Source organism: Danio aesculapii, chromosome 15 (assembly GCF_903798145.1).
Source record: "Danio aesculapii chromosome 15, fDanAes4.1, whole genome shotgun sequence".
NCBI lineage: Eukaryota > Metazoa > Chordata > Actinopteri > Cypriniformes > Danionidae > Danio > Danio aesculapii.
The window spans coordinates 20,764,301-20,787,763 of NC_079449.1; positions in this window are offsets into that span (position 1 = coordinate 20,764,301).

Below are 23,463 nucleotides of genomic sequence, written 5' to 3' on the forward strand. Positions count from 1 at the left end.
TAATCTAGGACAGTCACTGTTATCTGCTTAATGTGAAAATACATCTCCGTGAGGAACATGTCATGCTGCCCCAGGACCATTCAATTTCATCTCATCAGCATGTGGAGCGCTAATCCCATTCTGCATGCTATCCCTTTTCCACAGCCGAGAATTGAGATTTTTTTTACCTGATCTTAAGAAGTTAATTAGTTAGACAATATTTGATATTCCTGTCATCGTGTATTTCCCCAATCACTGTCTCCACCAGAGGCCCAGTGCAGCGCTGACGTGATTTCTGAAGACACGCTCAGCTGATCATTTGTGCTCATGGGCTTTGTTTGGTTCTGCTAAGAGTGCTTTTAAATACAAGGTATATTAATTTTGTAAATCGTAGCCATGAATTTAAAGATGTTGTTAACTTTATATTCTTATATTCCTGTTGCGAACAAAGAAAAATAATACTTTCTTTGGTGTGCTTTGTTTTGTTGCTTGATCGGATGAAAAAAAAGAAGAAAAACTATATATAATTATATAAATATATGTAAAAAATGTAATTTATTGCATTGATATGAAGTCTATTATGTTTTATTTATTGTCAGTATATAGTCATGTATACGATTTAAGAAAACGCGTGCAATTACAAAAAACCCCCAGCAAATTACGAAAATAATTTGTTTGACAGTACATAAGCTGCAAGTCATCTCATCACAATGCAAATGCATTAAAAAACGTGCTGCATTTTCTCACAACACTTTCAAATCCGTTTGTTAAGTGTGACGTCACGCGAAGCAGCTTCCGGGTCCAAGTGCTGGGGAGACTTATCAAATGGTAATAATAAACTTTTACATAGCTCTGTCTGTAATACTTTTGAAAATCAAAATCGCAATATATATATGTATGCCTAATATCCGATAGCCAGAAAGTGATTAATTTTTAATAAATTGTTAACATTTTGGTATTTGTAATGCAGCAAGTCCAGAGACTGTTGTGTACATCATTATTTTATAATGATTAAATGTGTGATAGGACTAAAAAGTGGCCATAAATGAATATTTTCTCAATTCAAATGAGTAGTGGCTTGGACCCGGAAACAGTATTCCATACATCACGACTTAACAAGTGGATAGCACAGAACACAACAAAAATGTTTCAAGAGGACCCTAAAACATGACAGACCTGGCTGTTTTGGTTATGGTTATTTAGGCTAATAAAATACAAAAGACACGAGAATTAGCATGTTAAAATAAACAAAAAAAAAACCTCACCTTTCAAAGATCACCTACAACTTCACTGAGCAGTAGTTATGGCACAGCAGCGTCCGTCATGTTTTTGGGTCTACTTGGAACATTTCCATTGTGTTTTGATGTTTTTGCAAGTGTTGTGAGAAAATGCAGTGCGTTTTCATAAATTGTTTGCGTTGTGAGAAAATGCAGGGTGCTTTGTAAATTTGTTTGCGTTGTGTAAAAATGCAGCATGTTTTTAATGTGTTTGCGTTGTGAGGATTTGCAGCACATGTGCTGTCAAATAGATGAAGATTTTTTCTTAATTTGCTGGCATTTTTTGTAATTACATGTGTTTTCTTAAAATGCAGCACGTTAAGCTCTCTCAGCAACCATGCATATGATTAATCAAATCACATCTCAAATAGATTTACAATGTTTATTTAGTTTTTGTTTCATTTAATAATTAATTTATTTTATATTTGTTTGATTTTTTTTTTATATAGTCTGTCAGAAGAAATCTTGTATCAAAACTAAGTATACATTTTTAAAACCCTATTTAGACAAAAAATATATAGGGCTCTATTTTAGCAATCTAGGCGCAAAGTCCAAAGCGCAGGGCGCAAAAGCATTAAGTGCGTGTCAGAATCCACTTTTGCTATTTTAAGAACAGAAAAATATGCTCTGCGCCACGGCGCATGGTCTAACAGGGTTGAGCTTATTCTCTTTATGAGTTATAGGTGTGTTTTGAGAATAAACCAATCAGAGTCTCATCCCCCATTCCCTTTAAGAGTCAGTTGCGTCGTGCCATGGCGCATTTGCTATTTACATGGCGACTTTGTAAGTGGAAAAACTGAACACTTCACTAACGAGAAAACAGTTAAACAGACCATCTGCAGCGCGAGAACGGGAGAATGAGCCTCCTCATTATTTACTTTCACTTTCACTCCCTTTCATGGATAAGGAAACGTGTTGTACGCACAGACATCCATTAGCCTACATAATTAATTTAGTTTAAGCGCAAAGATTTGTTTCAAAACTATTTCTAAATTCAATTAGAATTTCCAGCAAATGAATAAATGAACAATAGTAACGAAGTGTGGTCAAAACACTGAGTTATATCCAAATACACATGCTATGCCCCATATGGTCCAAAACCTGACAGGTGGGCTAATCTAAGCTTGTTTTTAATAAAACAAATATAAATATGCATATAATAAATACTATTAATAATAATAACATTATACAAAAGCAAATTGTCATGAATAAGCTGAAAAAGCCCCCCGAGATGAAGGCATGGAGGCAGTGGTTTTTATATTTATGTAGGAAATAATCATTTGAATTCTTTTTCATTTGTAAAGATATTTGCATATTGCTGTACATCCTGTGTGTATTAAGCAATGTGTAAGGGAGGCGCACAACTAACGCGCTCTGTGCTGGTAACAGCAGGAAAGCCACCCATACAGAGGTAAGCGATCAGCTGGTAAACGTGAAAAGGATAGGCATCATACTGCCCGTAACGTTCGATTTAAAGGCGTAAATGCAGCCACACGTACTTTTGGCTACATAATTCACGAACTGCAGAAATGTATATAGGGCAATGTTTTCAGAATGAGCCCATGTTACGTATAAATATATATAAATCTTACAATAACTGTTATTAATCTTTCGAGATAAATATTATTTCGACTGTTTAACTGTCTGTTTAATTTAGTTTAGTTTAAATTAAATTAAATTTAGTTTCTTTTATTTTATTTCAGTTTAGTTTAGTTTGTTGTTTTCAGTATATGATTGTATGATTAATTAAATTGCACTATTATATCTTTCTTTTCTTTTTCATTCTTTTATAACCTGTTTTAACACAATTCAATCTGTTTTTATCTGTTTTAATCATTTTTAATTCTTTTAATCATTTTTATTTTCTTGATTCTTTTCTTGTAAAGCACTTTGAATTACCATTGTGTATGAAATGTGCTATATAAATAACCTTGCCCTGCCTTGCCTTGCCTTGTCTTGCCTAAATCTAATGGACCAGATATTTTCATAGTTTTGCATTACTTTGTTTTTATGTTCAATTCAAATCTCTTTCCATAATTTTCTAATAGTCATATTTAGCAGACGCTTTCTAAAAGAGAGCAACATCTGTCCCTTCCCAGCTCTTAATAAGGATGTTAGACTTGAATGTCCGCAGACATACTGAACTCAATGACGTCCGCAATACATCCTCCTCTACATGCTTAAGTACTATTATTTGTCTTTTGTCTTAAACCAATCTCTACTCTCCAGCATACGCCTGAATCATTTCATCTCTCTGAGAGACTGTCGTTCTCGTCACTTCCCTGTGAGTTATTATTTGTTTATCCGTTTGTAGCTTTGACACTGCCATTGTCATATATGAAGTCAAAGGCACACATTTATCTGTCTAAGCAGCTGACAAGGAATACCACTCCAGTACATTAAGGTCTGTCAGCCTCACCGAGCAATTTGTCTGTCGAAAGCATAACGGAAAAGGATCCTCTCCTTCGACCATTTTTTTTTTTTACAATATTAGTCAATACAACTCAGAAACATAGCTTCCAATGTGTAGAGTTGAGGTTAACAGCTATTACGTTATATCCATAAACAACAACAGAAACAAGCAATCTGAGTCTGAGATGGACTGGGCTGTTGGAAATTATAGACTACACAAAAGACGAGAGTGAAGTCGCAGTCAATAAATCTAGTGACGATTATAGCAGACAGTGGTAACAGTGCTAACATTAAAAAAACAAACCAAATATATATACAGTTTACAGAGAGACTGATACATAATAGCTGTGTTATAATTTGCTCTAACAACTCTAATTATAGCGCTTATTGATTCTGCTGCACGTTTAATAGGAACAGCCACACCTTTTGCATTACGAGTCATTAAAGGTGTTCAGCAGTGAAATTTTAAATTGTGTCCTCCTCGTCTAAGCTGGATGTGTCCCTGACAGCAGCTTTTATGTGTGCGTGTCTGCTATTTGGCCACCGTAAACATCGCGCAACAATCATGTCTGTTATAACCTTTTCTTTCACTCACAAAAGCAAGACAGACGGCAGAGAAAAAGCAAAAACAACACAAAGGTAGCAGGGCTAGTTTTTTGTTGACTGTATTTAAGTGGGTCAATTTTTGTTTTTTTTCCCTTCTTTCCTATTGGTTAGTCATAATTGTGTAAGAGTCTGGGGCCGTTTGTTCACTGGAGTGGCGGATTTTGGCTTCTGAATCTCCACCGCTTATTGCACCTCTTCAAAATCTTACCTTGCACTCACTCACACTGTATAAGTGTATGGTTGGAAGAAATTTAATCGCTTGTTATTTTCACGTGTATGCTTTTACTGTAGCTTTAGCTGTCAACTGTTTTAATGGTTCTTATTCTGTTGCATTTTGTGAGATGGCCAGTGGTGTAAAGTAACACATTTCAAATACTATTACTGTAATTGAGTAGTTTATTTTTTAGTTTTAGTCATACTTGTCAACATTGGGATGTAAAATAAAATCTACCAAAAAGACCCCAAATTCCATGATCCATAATTGAATAGCAGTTTAATTGTATATATGTCACAATCAACAGTGATCTAGTCCATACAGAATGCTGGAGAATTGCAAATCTGCCACCAAAAGTACTACAAATCCTGTCATGCACCACACAACAACCAGTTTTTCTTTGATTACACACACACAGCTGGGAGCTGCTCAAGAACCGATTACACAGACTATATATATATATATACAACACACACACACACACACACACACACACACACACACACACACACACACACACACTTTGCTAAGTCTTGTTGGTATTAACCCTGTAACTTTACGACGTGTTTTCTGGTCTAGTCTCTCTGTGCATTATCATTGCCTTGTTCTATTGTTTACATTGTCTGCCGCCTGCATCGACCACCTACCTGTTTCCCTGACTACACTAACCCTCCACCCCCCCAAAAAAATCTACCTAGAACTACCAAAATGACCAAACTCTATAGTCCATAATGAAATAGCAGTTTAATTGTGTATACAGTATGTAGCAATCACCAGTGATCTAGTCCATAAAGATCGCTGGAGAATTGCAAATCTGTCACCAAAAGAATTACAAATCCTGTCATGCACCACACACATACACCTGTTCCAGTTCTCCTTTGATTACACACACACAACTGGGAGCTGCTCAAGAACTGATTACGCAGACTATATATATATACAACACACACACCCACACAGACTTTGCCGAGTCTTGTTGGTGTTAACCTGGTCCTGGTCTAGTCTCTCCGTGTATTATCCTTGCCTTGTTCTGTTTACGTTGTCTGCCGCCTGCATCAACCTGTTTCCCGACTATGCTTCCAGATACCTTGTATGTACATGTTTGTACCTGTGAATGACCATTGCCTGACTGAGTACTCTTATTAGTAAAGAACTGCACATGGATCCTCAACCCCGTTGTCAGCATCCCTCGGTTACAATGTAAGCCTATGAAACCATTACAAATATGGGGAGTAAATTAGCTTCAAATGATAGAATAGAACATTAGAAAATAAAATAACAGGTTAAGCTTATTAAAATCAATGGCCTATACAGAAATTAAAGCAAGTCTTAAAATCTTGTTCACCTCTATTCACTATATTTAAATATTGATTAAAGTTACTATAGTTATTTAGTGAAGAGCAGCGACTCTCTAATTTTGATCCACTGTTTTGTTCGATAACAGAGGTGTCACTTTAAGAATGATGAATAAAAATAATAGAATTCTTAAGAATAATGAAAGCATTAATTACTTTTGTAACTGTTTGTGATCATTTAAGACAAAACTATTTGTGTTTAAAAAAAAAAACACTGCTTAAACGGGGTGAAAGCAGGATAGAATGTTAAAATACAGGAGAATCCTGGCAAAAACGGGAGGGTTGACACAGGTATGGTTTTAGTACTTTATATGTAGATTTTTTTTCTTGTCTACACAAAAATGGCATTTGCTGTTTGTTGAAAATACTTATTTAATTTGAGCTGAAACGACACAATTCATCATTTTTTGGGACAACTCAATTGTCTTATGTTCAGTCAATTTAAATTGGTAAGAGATATTAAGTTAACTTAATTCCTTCATGTTGTCCCAACACAAATCAATTGTGTGGAACTCCCAGTAACAAAATGTTTGGTTCCACATATGTTTTTTTGTTGGGACAACATACTTTCTATTTGTTACCAATTAAAGTAACACAAATCAATTGTCTCAAAACAATTTTGCTAACTCTTGTAATTCCTGTCCAATCAAACTGTGCAAATTATAATCATATCACAGACAGACTGACATCAAGACATGGACGCTTCATGAATGCAAAAAACGTGTACAGTGTGGAAGCATTAAAAGCATCAAAATTGTTAAATCGATATACAGTAGACTCAATTTGGACTGTTAGTGACGAGAAGATGAATTCTTGGATTCATAGATTCTTTGGTTTCATTTGTTCTGCTGGTCAGTTTGTTTGGGCTGCCTTTGCTTGACTGGATCGCTTAAAGAAGTCCCTTCAAGTTCCCTCAATGCGTTCTTATAGCCGTACTTAACTTTTAATGCACCAACTGTAAACTGAGAAGATAAATTATGAAAGGTCCTTAGCGCAGATCATTTTTCATCCTGATGTAAGAACTTATTTTTTGACTGGCACTGTAAAAATGAACATCCGGTTGTTATCTCAAGCTGTTTCTAACCTGATGCAGGGCTCCATCATTTTCGTGATACAGTAATCACGCATCACGGAAAGAACACAGAATGTCTTCTGACATATCTGAAAGAAATTTATAAATAATTAAAAATGATACAAATTTTGAAAATTGCATCTGTTAATATTGAGCCACAGAAAGAGTATATAAAATGTCTGTATAATCTGCATGTCCCAAATAAATGGTGCAGTTTAGTTTACTACACACATTTGTGGTGTTTTCAGCATTCATGCTCTCATGAGCTTCATCTCTTCATCTGTCTTAAGAGTCACTTCACAAGCATTTTAATAAAATACAACTGATTTCACAGGGTCCTACAGATGCAATTCTTGCAAATTACTTTTGTTAGTTTAACCAATGATGGCCCTATTCCAATTCGTTTTTTGTAAACCTACCCTTAGACCTTCCGCTTCCCCTTGGCCCTTGAAACAGAGTGTGAAGGGGAAGGGCTTCAAAATGTAAAGAAAATGGGACAGCAGTACAGCACCTGCACGTCATCATATGTCATCATGAGCTCTTGCTTCATACGAGATCGACGATCGCGACTGCTGTAGTTATTTCAGTTGCGTTATTTTTTGGTATTTATCTCAATATTAACAATATCATGTTATCATACCGATATAATGTGGCAATAAGCTCGTAATCGTACTGTGTATTTACACCGTGGCCATATTCATCTAAACACATGGAAACAACATTAACATTATAGCAGACACTGTAAAACGGCCATTCCCAGCCACTAGACTTTTCTGACAGGTTATTCGAGTGTCATCGAGTGACAGAATGTTGTGGGACTGCTATACAGGATTTTTTTTTAACATGACGGTTAAACACAAACACGGTTATGGATGCTTTAAAACAAATGCTTGTCTGCCACGAAAATTCATAGTAATGACAAAAAATACTAATTTGTGCATCTCCTGACTTCCGGGTGCAGCTATACTGGCATTGTAAATGGTGTATTCTGGGACATTTTCTTACCCCTTGGTTTTGAGTGTGCCCAATGCCTTCAAGCTAAAGAGAATTGCGACACCCCTACCTTGTCAGATGAATGCACAAAACGAGGGGAGGAGAAGGGCTTAGGGGTGAATTGGGATTGGGCCACAGTCAAGCTATTTCAGTTGTATAAAACATTTTCAGCTTTTTTATTTTATAATTTTTTTGGGCTCAGTCAAGTTTTGCTTTGTCAAAAAAAAAAAAAAAGCAATACATATGTCAAATACATATACATATGTTTTAAGGTCAATATGATTAGCTTCCTTAAAATTTAACTGCAAATATTAATGCAAATTTAGGTTCAACTGAATTCGGTATGTCATAATGGCATAATTTATGTCAGTTTACTCTAAAACAGCATATATTTAGTTAATTATGAGATGAGTTGAAACGTTATATTCATTTGGAAATGCATAAACAATAAACAAAAACTAAGTGTATCAATATTTTCAGAAATATTCGAGTTCAAGTTCACTTGGACATATTATTATATTATAATATGCTCTATTGGATTATTTGAAATACTCATGTTCTTTGCAGATTGTTATTGCTTAAAAATACATTATTAGTGCATTAATATTGTGCATGTTTTGTTGCATATTTTCTGCCAGCAGTACAAAATGTAAAAAAAATGTTTAAAGTTCAAATTTTGGCGAGATAAAAAATATAAAAACATGTTCTTTAGTAATTGAATGATTGTATACATTCGACTATACAGTATATGAGTTTAAAACACTATATTCCTTTATATATATATATTGTGTGAGTACTTAGTAAACATTAGCTGTGAGGCCAATGCCAGAGAACTGTCTGCAGAATCCGCTTCTTCCTTTGAACTGTCCATTCAAGTGCTCAGATCCGTCCGTCGCCCTCACAAGCTTCAAAAACAAACACCTCAACTACTCTCCAGGATAAACATATGTTTTATGTTTCTTTATTTACCATGGCACAGATGTTGTTTATGTTCCTTCTCCTTTGATACTGTGCGGTTCTTCTCAATAAACAGAATGGAACAATGGTGTGAAGTGTGTCTTGAAGCCTGGCGAGCCGTAATCAGCTCCCTTCACAAATGTGCCTCCTGTAGGTCTGTTTACCCCATCAGCCACTTGCCATGAACAAGCATTGTGTTGGCGCATTCTTGTCACGTTGGTGGGATTTTCATTGTCCAACTGAGAAGTCCCTGTTAGTTGTCGGCGGTGTGAAGCTCTGGGCTTTTGGGAGGGTTGTGCATCTGGAGTGCGAGGACAGGAGAGCTGGCCTGTGTTTGGTCCAGCTGGTGGGGCGATGTTGAAGGTATGACGATTGGGTGCGAGGAGGCTGTTCACACACAAAAGCACACAGAGAACACACGGACAGGCTGGCCTCAGATGGGAAGGGATGCTCGGTTTAATTTTCAGCCAAGCCGTGAAGTTAAACAGCTTTGCCAGGGGTCAGTGACACCCAGGTATCACTATAGTGAACAAGCACTCACTTTTTTTTTCTTTATCATAGGCCACATGCAAAGGAGGGCAGAATCAAAGACAAGAGGGCTCACGTTGAAGGAATATTCCAGGTAAGATGAACTGACAGCATAATGTTGATCACTACAAATCATTAATACTCAAAAAATAAATGCATATAGTGAAGCTTTCATATTTAGAAAGCAAATGTTAACCTGAAAGGGGGAGTAGCAATATCAAGCAAACAAACTGTTCATATTAAAGAAACTCTTGCATTGTTTATATATTTTTTGCTTTATTTTCACAGTTTTTCCACACAAAAAAATGAGAATGTGAGAGGGAGAAAGCAGTAGCACACTGTAAATAATCAAATATTAAAGAAGTCTTGTCAACATATGTTTTACATTACTTTAACCTGATTTAGAATTTTAATCAGGTTTTTACTTTTTTTTTTTTAAAGTTGACGTGATCTTAAGTCAGCTTAATTGATGTAAGATAAAATGACCTGTAAACCTTAAAGAGCCCATATTATGGGTTTTTGAAAATGCCCTTCCATGCAGTGTGTCACACAGCTCTAAGTGAAGTGAAATATCCAGCTAAGGCTTAAATCTGTAAGTGTACAGTGTTTAAAATTATTGATTCATCTATAAAAGAGTCGACTCATAGTGCTTCAAACGAGTCGTCTTGATAACGAGTCATTAGGTGTTTCGCGATGACGCAGCTACGAAACACAAGTAGTTGGGCGCGCAAACCCGGGAGATTTGAAACCTGCGGCCCCGCCCACTAACAGAAAAAAAGTCACACACACAGACACTGGTCGAATGAAGTCACGCTGTGCAGATGGATATTATGGACAGTCTAATCAAAGATGAAACCTCAGCAATATAGCCCAGCCTTGAGCATATCGAGTGCTTCTGAAAACTATCTGCTTTCAAAGAAGACTTCATCAGTTTGTTAAAGGAAGGATCAGTATAGACTGTCAGAACATGGATCAGTGCGTCATGAATCAGTTTCTACCCCCATTTCACCAGTGTAAGTACGTGCGATTAAAACTGTTGCCTCGTTTACTCTATCTTGCACATGATGTATTTAGTTGTGTTTTGTTACTTGTAACCGCATGTGCTGTATCAGGTTAACTCTTTATATTCTCATATCGCGTGTAAAGCCACGTTGAAAACGCGACGCGTGCCGCTTTGATTACGGATCGTCAGCTGTTTACACACATGCAACGGACAAGTTTCAAAATATTTCAGCTCAATATTATTGTCTCCTCGTGTGTGTAACGCACGGGTATTCGCGGATATAACAGCGCCGCTCCTCTATGGACGCGCCGGCCCTGTGTGTGTGTGTGTCTCCTCGTGTGTGTAACGCACGGGTTTTCGCGGATATAACTGAGCGCCGCGCCGCGCCCTCTCTATTCAGCCGCTCCTTTATGGACGCGCCGGCCCTCTGTGTGGGTGTGTCTCCTCGTGTGTGTAACGCACGGGTTTTCGCGGATATAACTGAGCGCCGCGCCGCGCCCTCTCTATTCAGCCGCTCCTTTATGGACGCGCCGGCCCTCTGTGTGTGTGTGTGTGTGTGTGTCTCCTCGTGTGTAACGCACGGGTTTTCGCGGATATAACTGAGCGCCGCGCCCTCTCTATTCAGTCGGTCCTCTATGGACGCGCAGGCCCTGTGTGTGTGTGTGTGTGTGAAAAGAGCAAGAAGACTGTGACCTCCTCGCCAGTTCTTGGACTTTTTGCTCAATAAAATAGTTAGTCGTCAGTATTTTCTAGTCCATCGTCTGTGTTTACATTCACCCACTGGCAGCCAAAATCCACTATGAAGCATGTATGCACTGTGACTACTTTTATATTGTAGATTAGCAGCTGGGCATTTCACTCTGTCTGGCGCTGAAGCCTTGTCCGTGTCGACCAATCGCAGCAGGCTGTCATCGGTCCAATCAGCGCAGATTAGTTTCGCGCTGAGGACGGGTTTGGGAACAAATGAATCGCTGAACGATTCATATGGGAGTCGCTGGGATAATTAGGTAAAAATAAATGCAGATTATAAGACCATCAAAGTGTTGTTTGTCCTTGCATGCATATTAGACTGATGTTGGAGACCCTTACAACCTAAATATGACCCTATTTCATGTATAATATGGGCTCTTTAATGGGTTCAACCTAATTTAAGTGAGCAACATTTCTTTTTACAGTGTAGCTAAAAAATTGATAATTCAAAACATCAATTTTGATCAAAACTGATCAATATGTGTCCTGTTTTTTTTCAGAAGTAGAATAAAAAATTAGTAAATACTATATGTTGATGTTAATATGAAATGAATCACTTACCTTTTAAATTCGAAATGAGATCCAATAAGTTCAATAAAATACCCTACGTGATTGTACAGTAAGAATGAACTGCATAGCTCAAATAATGTTTTTTTTAAACAAGAATTAATTGGTAACCATGTTTTAAATTTTTGTCCACCCCCTCCTCCAAAAAGGTCCCTATTCGATTTTTTTTTATTTATTTGCAGAAAAATAACATTGCCAGTGGTGTAAAGTAACTAGTTACAAATACTCAAATTACTGTCATTTAGTAGTTTTTCTCAGGAATTGTAATTTACTAAGTAGTTTTAAAAATGACTAATGACTAAATAACTAAATATCAACGTTTAATGATATTGCAGCTTGATGTTGTGTGGATGTTACCAATATAATGTCTATCAGATGTTGGATTTTGGTTGCCATACCTAATGAATAAACATCAGTATTTGATGTCAATATGATGCTGGTTTAAGATGTTGGCTCAATGTTAGATTTTGGTCACTTTCTAACACAAGCTAAAATCAACTCAATATCAATGTCATTTGATGTTGTTATTGGACATCAAAAAAAGATTGTACTTAGACACTGGCTAGACATTGAAATTTGGATCACAACCTAAATCTAACCTAATATTAACGTCTTATGATGTTGTGTGCCTGCTGGGCAATAACTAAATGCACTACAGAATGTTGCGTTTACACACATCCACAAATTACATGTAATGCTTAGTTTTCACAGCGTGATGCTCACTACTCTTGAGTATTTTTAAAAGGTCTACTTTTTACTCATACTTTGAATAATATTTAAAACAGATACTTTTACTCTTATTGCACTACATTTTTTGGCAGGTAATGGTACTTTTACTTAAGTATGATTTTTCAGTACTCTTTCCACCACTGCACATTGCTGATTGTTGTTCGTTTTCAGCAGTGAAGCCCAAGCTTTACTTTTTTATGTGCATGTTTGCATATGAAGTTGCAGACCACAATGGTTTGCAGCCTATTTGCTTTAATATGACAACTAAAATAATCCACCTTATGCAGTATTTGTGCATATTGTCTTCTAAAGTTTTTAGCAAAAAAATAAAAAAAATGCTCATTTAAAATACAGTTGCAGAAATAATTTATTACATACACGTCTTTCATTGTTTGTTGTTGTTTTTTTTCCACCTCCTCCATTTATTTTCCAGCTGTGAAACAAGGGATAGTTTCAATATTTCCACCTTGTGGGCAAACTAAGCTGTACAAAAATAATTTCTGTGCGAGCTGTGTGTTCATTCTTTGTGCGATCTGATGATGAAATATGTTTCATGCGCACTGTAAGTAACAAAGTACTTTCTGCTTAAAAGCAGGACAGCAATATAGGTTAGAAATCAGAGCCTGCCAGATATGAAAGCGTACGAGACCTATATAAACATCAAAACTTTTACACAATCAGCTGTGCGGTCCCAGTAGTGGCCTGGTCCAAGGTCAGTGGGCCAGACAGTGCAGTAAGAGTCCTGGACTCACTGTGGATAAATGTCTTCCCCGTGCCACTGCACCCAACAACCCTCTATCTTTAATCCCTGCTGCTCCGAGTCAACTATATAAACTATTAACTGCACATCCAGTAAATCCCACCGCAGAAAGGGCTGTAAAATTGCACCCCCCTAGCAAACAGCACAGTAAACTGCCCTCGCTGTATAACATGATGGGGGCCAAAAACAGTCATTTCCCTCTACAGGCTTCTCAAATTGAGTCTTATCCACTGTGGCGACGAAGTGCCCCCACCTCACCCACCTCTCTTTTCCTTAAATCGTGCTTTCATCAGCAACCAGTGAGATTGGGTGGAAAGGGCTGACCTTGGAGATGGGATCTTTGCAGGTTTAACACCACCTGTCCCAACAGTCAGTCAGCCTGCTTGGCCAGCTTCATTATCCCGGTGATGAGCCGCCAGTCCAATGCCATGGTTAACCTCTCACCTCCAGAGCACCAAGGCGGCACATGAGAAGGGCTCCTTTGATTTGGCCTCATTTTTTTAACACTCTTTGATTTCTCTGAAGGCTTTTGACTCCAGACACCCAGAACAACCTGACTTGCGACATTTGTGGGTGAGCTCTGTTAAAGGGGTAGTTCGCTCACATTAAAATGATGTTATCGCTTTTTAACTCTCATGTAGTCGGCAACCAGGATGACTTACTTGTTAGAGAATAGCATTGTTGTTCAAACAGCAGTGACTTCAAATGTATTCGTAAAAATACAGAAAATAGATAGAAAAAATATTTCAGAAAAAGAGTTATTCGGGATTGGTAAAAGATTTTGTGGTTTACTTATGTACTTATGTTATGTATTTAATGCTACTAAAGGTTATTGTAAGCTAAAATAAGGCCATACTGTAAATGAACACAAAAAAAAAAAACATTGAACTTAAATGAATAGATTTGTTTCTAAATTAAATAAGCCATGGGTAACACTTTAGAATAATGGTCTGTTAGTTAATATTTGTTAAAGTATTTACCATAAGTTTAACAATAACTAATGCGTTATTAAAATCAAAAGCTGTTACTGTATCATTAGTTAATGCTCATTGAGTTAACATCAACCATCATGAACTAATGTTATTTAACTTAAATACATTAACAAACATGAATAAATGCCATAATAATTGTATTACTAATATTTTGTTAATGTTAGTATATAGATTTAACTATAGAATTATTTTAAAGTGTTGCCTCCATTTTGTATTGATTTCCATCAAAAGTGCAAAGAGTGTTGTTTTGTGGGGCTATGGAAATCTGATCAGCCTGACATGACAACAGTGGATAGGATTTTTACCCTTGTCCAAAACCATAAAACTGCTTTACAGGCCAAATATCTAGTACCAACCGTATTTTTTCAGTGGACTTTTATTATTTCTCTTTCTTGCTTTAAATCTTCCAGACGGCAGCAGCTATTATCTCCAAAAATAAATGATTGAATAAATGGTGCTCTTCTGTGACACTATCGGAATATTTATTAAGAAAACTCTGACACAGAACCACTGGTTCAACCAATGGCGTGAGTTGAGGGGTTTGGTTATATGTGTAGGTAACCATAGGATGATGTGAAAACCTGTTTAAAATAATTGTTTTCTAAAGTCTTGTCTAAAAGCTTAAAAATAAACTGTAAAAAAGATTATTTTAACAAATTTACAGCCCAAATAATCAAATTAATTTAATAGAAAAATCAATGTATGTGATTCTATATAAAGATTGGTTCCTTGCTTTTAATTTCAAATCTTCCAGATTTGCTGAGGCAGATAATAAGCTTTGACACTGTTGTTCTTTAGTACTGTCAAATCAAATCAATCTCTCACTATCAAGTTTCATTTATTCATAGTGTAAAGGCTTAAAGCAAGTTTCTATGCTACTATCTCTCAACATAGTACAGTGATTACCATGCAAATCATTTTAAGTCATTTTAAAATACTGTAAACACAGAATAACGAATACCAGTCATGTTTAAAATGAATTCAAATGTTTAATGGTGAATATATACAAATCTGAAAAATTTAATAAGATTAGATCTGTGCATTAAGACTTTTTGAATCTTTCAGGTTTGTTGATCCATGAAAAAGCCATTTGCTTTAGTCTCCTCTAAAATGTTGTTCTTTGACAGGATCAAAACTGCTTTCAAAATGCTGGCCAGCCTTAAACAGCAACACTAACTCAACCAATGGTGCGAGTTTGGCGGCAGATATTTTTTGTTTAAGTAACCTATGAAAGATGATTGTATTTGGAAACCTGTTTGGAAAATATAACTTATGACACTTGTTCAGAAATGACCCTCTCTAATTTGAGGATGTGCAGGCTTGTTCTCACAATTTAAATCTATTAAAATAAAACTAGTAGGCTCTTTCTACTCTTTTCTGCTCCCCTCATCCCCACAGCAGCCTCCTGCCCTTCCCAGATTGTCATCCACAAACATGTCCAGCCAGCAGGGGAGGTAAAATCACATTCTCTGCGCTTTCCGTCACTGACCTGAATACGCCTGCTCTCTCCAATAACAGCTTTAGGAGAGCACAAATAGAGACGAGCAGGAAAAATAAAGCAGAAAAACAGACAAGGACGTGAACATTACTGATTTGCCTGGAGGGCAGGAAGGCAGTGTGAATGTGGAAAGGAGTGAGATGGTATTAGTTAGACAGTGTTCAGAAGCTCTGCCAGCTTCAGTGCTGTTCTTCCACTCAGTCTGCCACTTTATCGTGCCCTCATGCCTCCATGACCATGTCTATAGTACAGAGCCTGCTGGGAGACTCTGACCTCCCATGACTCTCCTCCATAACAGTGTATAGAGCTTTCAGTGGTCCTGCCTGATTACCAACCCCCCTCCTTTAGCCTGTTGTGTGGAAGAATCTAAAGATGCTGTTTTATTTATCATCTAATGAAACTGGCTTTATCATAGTTATGGAAATGACAGGAGGTGATGAATCCTTTAGAGACCTGGTACATGCTGTATGGGCTTTGGATCAATTTAATCTTCTTCCACTATTCATTCAGCTCATATTGGCATAAACCTCTATACACACGTCTTCATTCATTTGTATATGTTTTTTCTTTTGTACGGTTAATTGCTGAGCACAAGTTGACTCTTGAGAATGAGTTTTTAGTTTATTCAAGATGAAAGCGCATTATTGGATGTTGTTGTTCTACATGAGATACTAATTCCACGATGCCATTAAAGTTATACAGCAAGGTTACAGGATAAAGCAATAGAGCAGCAGGGTCACATGTGTATTTGGAAAGATTTTGATTTGTTTTGTTAAAGCTGAAAAATAACATGAGCGTCAAACTAGCTTCAAGTTAAAATCACATCACAGCAAATGTGTGGTTTTGAAACATTTTCATGTGGGAAAAAAAATGATCAAATTATTTTCACATGGACGTTTTCCAAAACCACAAGAAATAATCTTGGAAAATTCTTTCATATTGATAGAGTCCATTGGGTTATATGTTAATGTAAATCTCTTAGAGTTGGGATCACATTTTATTAATTACATATACAAAGGGGTGTGGTGGCTCAGTGGTTAGCACTGTCGCCTCACAGCAAGAAGGTCACTGGTTCAAGTCCTAGCTGGACCAGTTGGCATTTCTGTGTGGAGTTTGCATGTTCTCCCTGTTTTGGCGTGGATTTCCTCCGAGTACTCCAGTTTCCAAGACATGCGCTATGCATGGAGGTGAATTGGATGCACTAAATTGGCGGTATTGTATGAGTGTGTGTGAATGTGAGAGTGTATATGTGTTTTCCAGTACTAAGTTGCAGTTGGAAGGGCATCCGCTGCAAACTTATGCTAGAATAGTTAGGGGTTCATGCCACAGCCATATCATCCTGCAGCCCAAGACCGGTTACTCACTGAAGCTAAGCAGGGCTGAGCCTGGTCAGTACCTGGATGGGTGACCACATGGAAAAACTAGGTTGCTGTTGGAAGTGGTGTTAGTGAGGCCAGCAGGGGGTGCTCGCAGGTGGTCTGTATGAGTCCTGATCCCATTGGGCGCTGTCTTTTGGATCAGACATTAAACCCAGGTCCTGACTCTGTGGTCATTAAAAATCCCATGGCAATTCTTGTAAAGAGTAGGGGTATAACCCTGGTGTCCTTGCCGAATTCCCTCCATCTGCCCTTAACCATCATGGTCTACCAATCATCCCAATCCACCGAATTAACTTTATCACTGTCTCTCCACTCCACCTATATCTGGTGTGTGGTGAGCACACTGGCGTCATTGTCCTGTGGCTGCCGCCGCATCATCCAAGTGGATGCTGCACACTGGTGGTGGTGTGGAGTGACCCCCTCGTTATCGTGAAGCACTTTGGGTGTATGGCCAAACATGATAAATGTGCTATATAAATACACACATTACATCACATTCTGCTGTGGTGACCCCTGATAAATCAGGGGCTAAGCTGAAGGAAAATGAATGAATATACAAATGGTATTTATTGTCAGTACGGATATTATATCTGAAGTTAATTAATGTTATGTTAAAAAAAATTGCCAATTGTTAATAGTTTTTTACTAATTTGTCTCTATTTTGTGCAAGTGTCCCATATGTGGCTATTAGGACAATAGCTTGTCTATCTAAGCTGTTCATCATAATGAATTCTCACCTGTAACACCAGGACCGCATTGCTACCACACACGTCCCACCTCGTACATTACAGCTTTAAAGTGAGAAAATGACACCATCAGGTGACCCGAATGGACTCCAGGAGTTTGGTGTTCCATAGATGGTTATTACAGTTGGAGATATATAGGAGCCTGTGCTCTCATCGCACCGAAACTTGCGCTAAGGGAGCCGCAGAACAGCCTGTCTGTGAGTGGCTCCTGGTATATGATAGGCTATGAATTACATTACATCTCTAAAATGGGCCCCAGAGCTGAAGCAGCACTACATCTTAAATTTCAGGACACTGGGTGAGAACGAGAGCGGGAGGGAGACGACGAAAAAAAGAAAGAAATAAGATTCAATCTTCAAGCGCCTTACAAATGTTTGCGTCAGTTTTCTTGTTTAAAGCAGAAGCCACTGAGAGGAAGAGGTAAGAGAGAGAAACACAGAGAGCCCGAGAAGTAATGTCCACGTCTTGGTTTTTTTTCTCTCTTCTTCCCTTCTTCTCAGCGTTCTCCTTTTTCCCCCCAAACTGTAGTGAAAAGATTAAATTGTTTACGAGCTCGGAGCCAGGCTGGCTAGAGAGGATGAGCCAAGAGCGACAGAGATAGACATTCTAATTCGTGGCTGTACTTAGCGCCCCGGCCCCTCTGTGCAACCGCTAATTCTTTTATCTAGCTTCAACACTCCAGGCTGCAGCCACATTCATAAAAAAAAAAGTAAGTGAAAGAGGCAAAAATGACTGTTTTATACGGCGTACAACTGATAAAAAAATCTCTACTTGAATACTTGATTTCTCCGTCCCCCTTTTTTCTTTTTCGGCGTTCCCCTCATCTCACAAAGCGGCAGGCCGACTGTAGTCTTTAACCCTTTATCTAGACTGAGCAGAAAGACGTTTGCTGCATCCCGCACTGAGGTTTCTCTGCTGGCGTGTGAGTGGCTGCGTCCGCGTTTGACGGGGTTTGGTTGAGGAGCAAGATTGTGGTGGCGTTGTTACTAAAGGGGGTGGAGGTGGGGGGGACGGGGACGTAAGGAGCATGGGGGGCTCGTCCGGAGGGTTGAAAATACAGCATAGAGGAGAATTACTGTTATCTTCGAGGCAGAAGAGGAAAAGGAGAGATAAGAAACTGCAGCAGCTGGGAGAGAATCAGGCGTGCGAGGAGCCGTGTTTCAAGGGGGCCCGGGTTGTAAATTCACTGGATATTCAGCGTGAGCCGGCCCTGCATGTCTGTCACTGGGGTTCGGGCTTTTTTTTTCTGTCACTCTCTTTGCTCTACCCTCTCCCCTTCCCTTTTTTCCTGAGGTCTGCTCCTCCGATAGAGGTATTGTGCGAGCTCCGCTGTATAGAAAGCTCATCAGCGGCGTTTGCCTCTTGGGTGTTATCGGCCAGTAAGGTAACTGCACGCTTATAGACTGCATGCAGATAATAGTGGCAGAATAAAGAAGATAAAGGGGGACCTCTTCTCATTAACAGCTATCTCAGCCACTGCAGACACTGCCAGTATTGAGTGCTTAGTATGCTGGGCATAAATTAAAAAAGAGGAATAAAACTGAAATGAATGAGCGAGAGAGGGGTGGTTGTTGTAGTAGGGCGAGAAGGAGGGACGGAGTGTATGGAATATGAGGCGTGGACACACACTGAGATGCAAACATGTACAAACAAAGGCTTATGTTTTTTTTTCCTATAGAGAGGATGCTAAGACCTGAGAAAAGAAGTTTATGAACCTTATTATGCATGTTCTTGTCTGCTTGTGTTGGCTGCTTAATATCTGCATATCCCTCAGGAAGGAGAGATATAAAGGACACAAGAGCATAATTTATCGTGAAATCAGATAGATCTTCTCCAGCATCTTTTTTCTGCCTTATTCTTTCTTTCTTTATTTATAACATAACATAACATAACATAACATAACATAACATAACATAACACAACATAATCTCCAATTTCCCTCACAAGGTGAATTGGGTAAAATAAATTGTCCATAGTGTATATGTATGAATGAGTGTGTATAGATGTTTCCCAGTGATGGGTTGCAGCTGGGAGGGCATCCGCTGCGTAAAACATATGCTGGATAAGTTGGCGGTTCATTCCACTGTGGCGACCCCAGAATAATTAAGGGACTAAAAAGAAAATGAATGAATAAAATAAAATAATATTAGGGAATGAGGCTTTTTGTGCCCTCTCAGTGATTTGATTTTGAGTATCTACCGAAACCGATCAGATACTTCTATAATACCTAAAAAAAGATTAAAGAAGAGGAAAGAAACAGGTCCAGGATGTTTCTTATTTTTTTATTTAATTCACCTTATTTTAACATTCATGTGATCAGATCTGTTAACAAACAGAGCAGTTCTATGAGGTAGCTTCATCAATTCTTCAGTTTTGAACTTCAGTGCAACAGTAAATGTAAAAAATTCTAATATAAAAACAAATAGCTCCTCAACTTAAAATACCCGACAGGCAATCCCAAGTTTACATATCTCACAGTTTGCTATGGCAATGTTGTCGTCATCAACTTTATAATACCTCCAGACCGCAGACATAAGGTGCGTTCCAAATCGCATGCATACTGTATGCACTATTCTACATATATAAATAGTGTAAGTAATCTCTAAAAATAATAAGCGCACATTAATTACCTGGATGATGGACTTATTCAACGTGTATAAGGAAGTATAGAATGCTGGACACTTCACATACTCAACGACCACTGCTTTGATCTTGTAGCGGAAGGGGTGCGTTTTTTAAAAAAGTAAAAACTGCTTTTATTCAAGTCGAAATAAAACAAATAAGACTTTCTCCAGAAGAAAAAATATTATCAGACATACTGTAAAAATTTCCTTGCTCTGTTAAACATAATTTGGGAAATATAAAAAAAAAAAAATATCAAAGGGGGCTAATAATTCTGACTTCAACTGTGTGTATATAATATAATATAATATAATATAATATAATATAATATAATATAATATAATATAATATAATATAATATAGGCGACTCGGTGGCACAGTAGGTAATGCTGTCGCCTCACAGCAAGAAGGTCGCTGGTTCGCTGGGTCAGTTGGCATTTCTGTGTGGAGTTTGCATGTTCTCCCCGCATTTGTGTGGGTTTCCTCTGGGTGCTCCGGTTTCCCCCACAGTCCAAAGACATGCGGTACAGATAAACTGGGTATGCTAAATTGTCCGTTTGTATAAGTGTGAATGAGTGTGTATGGATGTTTCCCAGAGATGGGTTGCAGCTGGAAGGGCATCCGCTGTATAAAACATATGCTGGATAAGTTGGTGGTTCATTCCGCTGTGGCGACCCCAGATTAATAAAGGGACTAAGCCGAAAAGAAAATGAATGAATTAAAATAATACAATACAATACAATACAATGCAATGCAATATAAAATAATATAATATAATATAATATAATATAATATAATATAATATAATATAATATAATATAATATAATATAATATAATATAATATAATATAATATAATAATCAGTTTAGGATTACTTGTAGCTAATTCTTAGTTTATTACTGATTACAAAGTACATGTCTAAAGTTCAATTGTACACTTTTCGATTACTTTTGAAAATGAAATACTAATAAATCATCAAAAAGGTAAACAAAAAATATATAAACATACTGAATAAAATGTGTTTTTTTGCAGGTCAGTTTCCAGATACATACCAAAAAGTTGTATTATTTTCCAGAGGACAGCTTTGCACCAGAGACAGGCCATTTCCCTTTAAGCACTGGCAGTGGAGGGGAGAAGGTTAAGTCTGGTGGAGCTCTTCTGTACCACACACACAGACAGACACACACAATCTCTGTCGACAGTGCTGGCGGATTAGAGCCATTTCTGAAATGCATGGAGCTGTCTTTTTTATTTTTTTTGAAAAGCCTTTCAACAGTTACACCAGAGTTTTAAAAAAAGAAAGAACCATGAAAGGAGCAAAACAAAACAGCGAATATGCGCACCCCCACCAACCACCCCCCTCCCTCCCACAGAAGGCACAGCACAGTAACAATTAAGAAAGAAAATGACCAAATTGGACAGCAGAAGTAGTAGGCATTATCTTGGAGCCTGTACGTGTATGTGTGTCTGTCTTGAGCTCAAAGAATGACCACTGAGCTGTAAATAAAGCAGAAGCCCCCCAGCCTGCCAGTAAAAGGAGACAATCCTGCGCTGCTCAGGCAGACATGTTTCTGATAAACCGTTGCTCTCTCGCAGGCTGTACAATAGGGCCCGGATTCATTTGCATGACACAATTGGCTTGCCGTGCTGATGTGTTGCGGCTAGACAAGTGTAGCATTACGAAGAACAAGTTACCATGGGGAAGGTTAATGCAGACAATAAGGGAAGCAGATAATGGGAATTGGGCTCCTGTTTTTCAAACCTCTTATCTGGGAGCCGAGTAAAATCGGCCTGCTTTGAATACCGGCGACCGCTTTAAAGGGCCAGTCCCTCGTGCTCGCCTGACATGTTCGCACTAGCATTAGGAATTATAATATATTCGCTTCTGGGTGTTTATTTACATATCCAAACATGGATCTATTGATGTGCTTCAGGTATGTGGTTTTGAGGGTATGTTTGTGTAAAGTCTTGTTCTGGATTAGCAGTGCACAGCATCTTTGCCATTACAATTAATCCTTTGTTGTTATAATGGGTAATTATTTAACACATTTTACTTTAAATATGATTTTGCTGCAATATGGTCTTTGTGGAGAATTTTGTGTAAAGAAATAGTTCACTTAAAACTGAAAATTCTGTCATGATTTACTCACACTACACTTGTTATAGATCTTGTTATAGATAATTTTTAAAATAAGGAACAAAGAAATTATTTTGATACATGTTGGAAACCTGTTACCCTTGTCTTGGTACAGTATTTATAATATTTGTAACATAGTATGGATGACAGATGTTGCTTCTAATATTCATCAAAATATCTTCTTTTGTGTTTGGAACCACATAATCTTGAGTATATAATGAGTAAAGTTTCGTTTTTTTGGTTAAAGGTGCGGTATTTAAGTTGGACACCCAGTGGTTGGACTAGGTATTGCATTCCGAGATCAAAACAAATGCAAGCAAATGTTGCCAGATTGAGGACCAAAAGAAGCCTGATGAGTCTGACGATCGAGCCTAAAGGCTGCTTAAAGTCATGTTCTGTATAAAAGCAATGGCACGCAATAGAAGGAATATTTTCAATATTAATAGGAGTTTTTGTTCTAACCAACACCTCAAATTGATATATTGGAAACAGCTTCTATTTCTTGCAGCTGAACAACAGAAAACTGACAATGATCACCTCAGGTACACCTCATGTGCTTTATTCAGTGTTAAATGCTAATAATGTGAGTTTGAATGTCATTTTACATGTTATTGTCATATACTGAAAGCAGCAGCAGATAGTTCACCTCAGATCTCTAAAATAAAATAAACCATTTCAAATTGAACTTCAGAACTGTGACTCAAAATAAAACACATATGAGTGATTCAGAATGTTCTTTTAATAATGTTAAATATGTATTAATTAGATTAGAAACTTTACTATTTTGTGAGTGAGTGCATATTCTGTGCTTCTGAATGGCTGTTTTAAATTTTAATTTCTGTTGTGTTTCGTCTGGTGCAAACAACCAAATTGTTTATCACTGCAAA